Raw genomic sequence first — 6,155 nt, 5'->3', positions numbered from 1 at the left:
ATTCCAATGAAAATAAAATCCAGTGAAAACGGACAAGCAAACTTTTGGGATCGGTTTTTTTATATTTTAACAATATATTTTTTTGTGAAATACTCCACGAGTCTGTTTTGTTATTGTTCACACAAAGACCGAATATTACAAAGAAAAATTCCTTTCAATATAACTGGATCCTGATTATCTTTTAAATATTATATTACTTTACTTTTTACTTACTTTACTATTAAATATTATATAACTAAGTAAAGTGCGTAAATTTTCATAGCCACCTGCATTTGAACAGGTAATCGGCACTGGCTCCGCCATTACTGGTCGATAAAAAGAGATACCGCGGTAGTTGACCGTTGCTTTATTTATTTTTGCCATTAAATTGTCAGAGGCCATTATTTGGATTAGATTAATCCACTTGGTGGATTTCAATTTCGAAAATGATGCATAATTTGCCTAATTAAACATGTACTTAATTATTTATGGTGAATTTCCAAATGCCTTAGAATATAATAGTTGTTTTAATTTATAACTTCAATAGAATGTACAGCAGGGTGTGAATTTGAGTATCTATGAATTTTGAAGGTATTTTGATTGGCATTCACAGATTTTGAAAAAATGGTACAGTCTGCAAGATAAAGGCAATTTTTACAAAACTTTTTTTATGCCACTCGATCCGGTCTCTGGTAAGCATCAATAGTCTCTACGAGACCAATTGTGGTAAGAGTACTCGAAACGGCAGAAATCGCAAAAATCTTTTACCACACGTTTTGTAGGGACCTATTTAGTCATCAGTTATTCTGGAAACTAACAATAAGGAAACTAACAAATTGACAACGTATTATGTATTTCAAAATAAAAACAATAACGAAAAGCAAAATAACATAAAAAGTTTATGATAGTAAGTGCCCGAATTGATTACCGCCTCGGCGGATGCATCGATTCGCTTTCTTCCGCAAAGAGCAAGTAGCTGCTGAAATTCTACTCAGATGGATTCTATTGAAAATTGCTGCAAGTGCGTTTTTCAATTATTGAACACTGTTGTATTTTTTTATAAATTTAATTTTTTACATAGTCTCAAAGAAAAAATCAAGTGGCGTCAGACCAGGACAGCGCGGTGGCCATTTGATAGGACCATGTGTTCCAATTAATTTGTTTCCACACTTGAGAACATTTTGATTAAAAATCGTTTTAAAAGTGACAATTCTCTATTAACAAAACATAACAAAGCTGTTTCAAATTAAAAAAAATTGTGATATGATTATAATTTGGTTTTACTTAAGTCTTATTTCTAGAGTAGTGGCCAGTGTCGTTTCTAACAAAAAAATTTCATTTAAAATGTGTGGTAAAAGATTTTTTGCGATTTCTGCCATTTCGAGTACTCTTACCACAGTTGGTCCCGTAGATACCATTGATCCTTACCAGAGACCGGATCGAATGGCATAAAACAAAATTTTGTAAATATGCCTTAGTTTGCCTTTATCATGCTGACTGTACCATTTTTTCAACATCTGTGAATGCCAATCAAAATATCTTCAAAATTCATAGATAGTCTTCTAGGACCGTTTTCTTGTAACTGCAACGATTAAGGTAGCTGGCGTTGCTGCCTAATCATTAAAGGAAATTTGTTATCAATTATAATTATTAATACGAAGAGCGAACACTCAGAAAAAATTCCTTCGATCCGGCTGGATTCAAACCGACGTCTTCTAGCATACCGTGCCAGACGCTATACCAACTAAGCCACGGAACGAACCAGCGGACCGTCATATCTTTGTATTTGGTTTTTCAACGATTTTTTAGTCGTAGCGCCAGCTATGATATTTCGTCAAGGTTGTTATCAATTATTGATGAAAATTAGAACAAACTAAATCATTAATTAGTACTGTAACTTTATAGTCCTCTCTCTTTTATTAAGAGTTAGGCTCTTGTCGGTTGAGTTATCATTAACAAATCTCCGTTCTAAAAACAAAAATAAAAGTAATTTAGATGTATAATATTATTCTTATACGAAATTGAATTTAATCATATTTGATACCAGCCATGGATGTGTACACACGTCGGCACATTTAGCTAAACACTATTTAAATCCCCAAAATAATGCAGTGTTTTTTCATGCGTCTGGTTTTTTTAAGTGTAATTTGAAAGTAAAAAAATTAGTCGATTGTCAATATTTTCCATTGATTTGTTTTCATTTCTTATTAATACTGGTTTGATGAGTGGTTCGAGGTTGTTTATGCGTTCTAGAAGATTTCATAAAATTTAGTTTGTTTAAGTAAAGTTTTTTTATTTATTAAAGTTTGATTTAATCAATGCAGCCAGCTGTTTCTGTTTTGTCACAAAATAAAAAAAATGCATTTCGTTTAGATTACATTTCTTTCAATAAAAGTGGAGTAAGCCAGTACTAAGTCGATATTAATTCAATTGCTACTTTATCTAATTCTCATTTATTTAAATAAATATAAACGTTACTAAAAGTAGTAATAGTTATATTATGTTAATATAAAAATGTTCTCACTTTTTGGTTGTTCTGCTAAATACACCGGTGTGTGTATATGTGATAGGAGTCATGTGCGTTATTTTTTTTCTGGTTCTTAATTTAAAAATGAGTAACTTTCACTGCATGTATTTAAAAACTTACGCAGTACACAAAAAGAGTTACAGAACTATCAATATTCCAGTTGACGTCGAAACATGTTCTATTTGTCACTAAATATGTAACACAACTTCTCTCTGTGAAGTACGGGACAGAATTGTGTACGATAATGTTTAAGTAGTAAAAATCGAGTAAATAAAAGAAGTGACTGGTAGTTTCCATTGAAGTTCAAGGACAAAGTTTAGGCATTATTCTCTTAATCAAAAAAAAAAAAAGAATTATCGAACACAATCTAGTACTCTATGCTTTTTTATTTCTCCAGCATACAGGGTGGAACAAATCAATGGAGCATTAATAGACAAAATTGGAAATAGACGAATCGGAAAAAACAAGTGGACCGATCAGGAAAATAGACGAATAGTGAAGTGGACCGATTGGGAAAGTAGACCAATTGTACCGAAGGGAAGAGAAGTACCTTAAATGCTTAAGATAGCTAATTCTACTTAAACAACACAAGCTTTTATTTTTTGGGTATGAACAACTGCATTTAAATGGAGAATGGCAACATGAAAATGGAGAAATATTTGTATGGCCTACATTTATTTATTTCGTGAGTTTGGGTGTAATTTGTGGTTGTCTATATGTGTGTCCATGGCATCCGGCGACACAGGGTTTCCCTAGTGCGGGGCTATGTTGGGTGTGTACGTTATTCTTATTACTATTATTTACAGAATGTTTGAAAAGCTTGCCTAAACCGGGAATCGAAGCAACTAAAAATGCAAAACATGTAAACTCTCACTATTTTATGGTACTAATGGATAAAATCTCTCCAATAAACATTCAATCTTACAATTAAAGATAATCATTAAACTTCATTAATCCTGTTCATGTTCCATTGAATTTTTCCACCCTGTATACTACACTTTTTCTCATTTTTCATCCGGTACTGACAATTGATATAAGAACTTTGTGGTTTAGTTTAAAAATAAATACAATTTTACATAAAGCCTATTTGGTGCTCATAATAACGCTGACATAGGTAATGCTGCTATAAACTAGATTTCTTTTTAATAAAGCGGATTTGTTGTGCTTGGTGATTTCGCGTAGATCTAATTTCTTGGTAGATTAAAGATCTACTCAGTATTTTTAATCGATACCGTATCGAATTATAGACCAATTTGTTTTTTATTTCTAGGAAAAAATAAGCACAACGTACGTAGCAATGTAAGCGAAACTTTTTTTATTTAGTATTTTTTTATATCACGTGACGGGACGAACAAGTGCGCCTGTTGCAGTGCCATTCAGAGCTTTAAATCGCAAAGATCTTATGGGCACTGCCGCTGCGCCCGTTACGTTACCGTGAAACTTAAGTTGATAAGTTTCATGTGCCTGTGATTTCACCAGCACCTTTACCTTTCAAAACCGAAACACAGTAACGCTCACGTTACTTCTTGGAGGCAGAATAGGTAAGGTGGTAGAACTTTTCTGGACGAACTCTTTCACAAGAAGCTCTGCTGTTACTAAGCTGCTTTAACATTAGACTGTTAAAACACGTCTAACAACTAAATGGCCTTCAAAATTCTTACAAGACTTTATTTGTTCTTCTTGACAGGCGCGGTGGCAGTGTCCTTCAGATCTTTGCAGGTTAAAGCTCAGAGTAATACTGCAATTGCTATGGAGAGGCGTGTCGCTTGATACCAGGTGCGCGACTCGTTCGTCCTGTTACTTGGTATTAAAAAAAATTCTATACTCACTATGTATTTGCCGAAAACGCTTTCCCCAAAGTATGGGGAAAGAGTCGAGAATCTGAGAGGAACGGTAATCATATTTCTTATAAAGATATTGGATAACATGTTCCATAAAGAAATTTAAAGTTGGTTTCCATAGTCTAAGTCTTAAGATTACATAACTGTCAAACCTGTTTTTTCCGTCTTCCGGATTTGGAGCATAGTAGCGACATCTCTTCAAATTATTTAAACTAATGTGTTTTTCTGTTTTATTGACTGAGAGACTACAGTGCTAAACCTGATAGATTATGATTTAAGGCTTCAAGTTCCTCTTGCCACGGTGTCCTCTTATTCCACTTGATCAGAAACAATATTTTCATTTCCAAAGCAGTATGGTGTCAATATAATATATATAAATAAGATTCTAATGTTTTAGTTTCCGTTATTACAATTATTTGAATTTATAATGTCGTTAAATATTTAATGCTAGCGTTGTTTTCGATTCTTTTCGAATTTGAAAATTCAAATTTATTCGAAGAAAGATATTCGATCTCACGGCCTGTCACTGGCCACCAGAAACTTGCAGCCATATAAAAGCTACTTTACAACATCAGAGTAACATATGTTGCAGGACGCTATCGCGCGCGATCGCTGTCTTATCGACAATCGAATCGAAACGGCGTATATCAAGATCGATTCACGGGAGAATAAATCGATGTAAGCCGCCTTTTATCATGTCTGACGTGTTCGATGTTGTTCGTGTTTTGATGATCTCTGCACGCACACGCTTGTAATTTGTACCTACTAATCATATAAACCATGTTACGAGGAACGCACTAAGTGAGGTCTAATCATTCTTAATATGACACGTGTATTAAACGAAACGAACTTAAAAAAAAATAAACGCGTAAGGGTCTCCTTCAAAGGGTTGTTAGAGAGATATAAAGCCAATTAGACACCGAAATTCAAACTTAACCCGTCTCTTAGCAACGGCGTTAGTAACAAGAACTGAAACATATCGCTGTTATTAAAAATGTTGCTGTAAACTAAAATAAAGATTTCTTTGGTATATCTTTGAGCTCTCCATTGGTTAATCATGCGACATCATTGGGTCGGTATACGCTTCGTCAACTTTGCGCGACAGGTACACTTCATTTTTTTTACTAAAGTTCTTCCAAATGAATATGCCGCAGTGCTATTACATAGCGTTGTAACTCAAAATATGTGAAACTCAAGACTTATACTATTGCTGAACAATTAGAAAAAAATAGATTCTCTAAAAGTCAATAAAACCGTCGTTAGAATAATGTAAGAAACAATTAAAAGATATCTACTAACTCAAAAAGTTTTTCTGAGCTAGCACTTTTGTGATAAACGTTTAGTATCAGTAGAGCTCCTTGTGAAAGAGTTTGTACAGGGAAATACTGCTTGCTACCTTATCTATTTCTGCTACCAACCAGTAATATTAACATTACTGCGTTCCGGATTTGAAGGGTAAGGGTGTTGGTGAAATTACAGGCCCATGGGACTTGTCAGTTTATGCTTCAGGGTATCGGGCGCAGCGGCAGTGCCCTTCAGATCTTTGCTATTTAAATCTCTGAACACTATAACTGTTATGGACAGGCGTGTAGCTTACCATCAGGTGTACAATGTGTTCGTCCCGTCACTTGATATTATAAAAAAAAACTTTTATGGGCTAGTTCTTTTGTGACAAACTTTTTGTGAGTTAGTTCTGGACAAAACAGTCCTTAGTCGAAAATATGAAAATATTATTTCCCTTTAGTTTTTTAATATATTTGGCAAGTAGGAAATTGTTTCGATATCTGTAATAAACTTTACATAAATTT

Source organism: Hyposmocoma kahamanoa, unplaced genomic scaffold (genome assembly GCF_003589595.1).
Source record: "Hyposmocoma kahamanoa isolate Upper Pololo Valley unplaced genomic scaffold, ASM358959v1 119, whole genome shotgun sequence".
Taxonomy (NCBI): Eukaryota; Metazoa; Arthropoda; class Insecta; order Lepidoptera; family Cosmopterigidae; genus Hyposmocoma; species Hyposmocoma kahamanoa.
The sequence above is the reverse complement of the archived record's forward strand: the minus strand, read 5'-3'. Positions refer to the sequence as shown.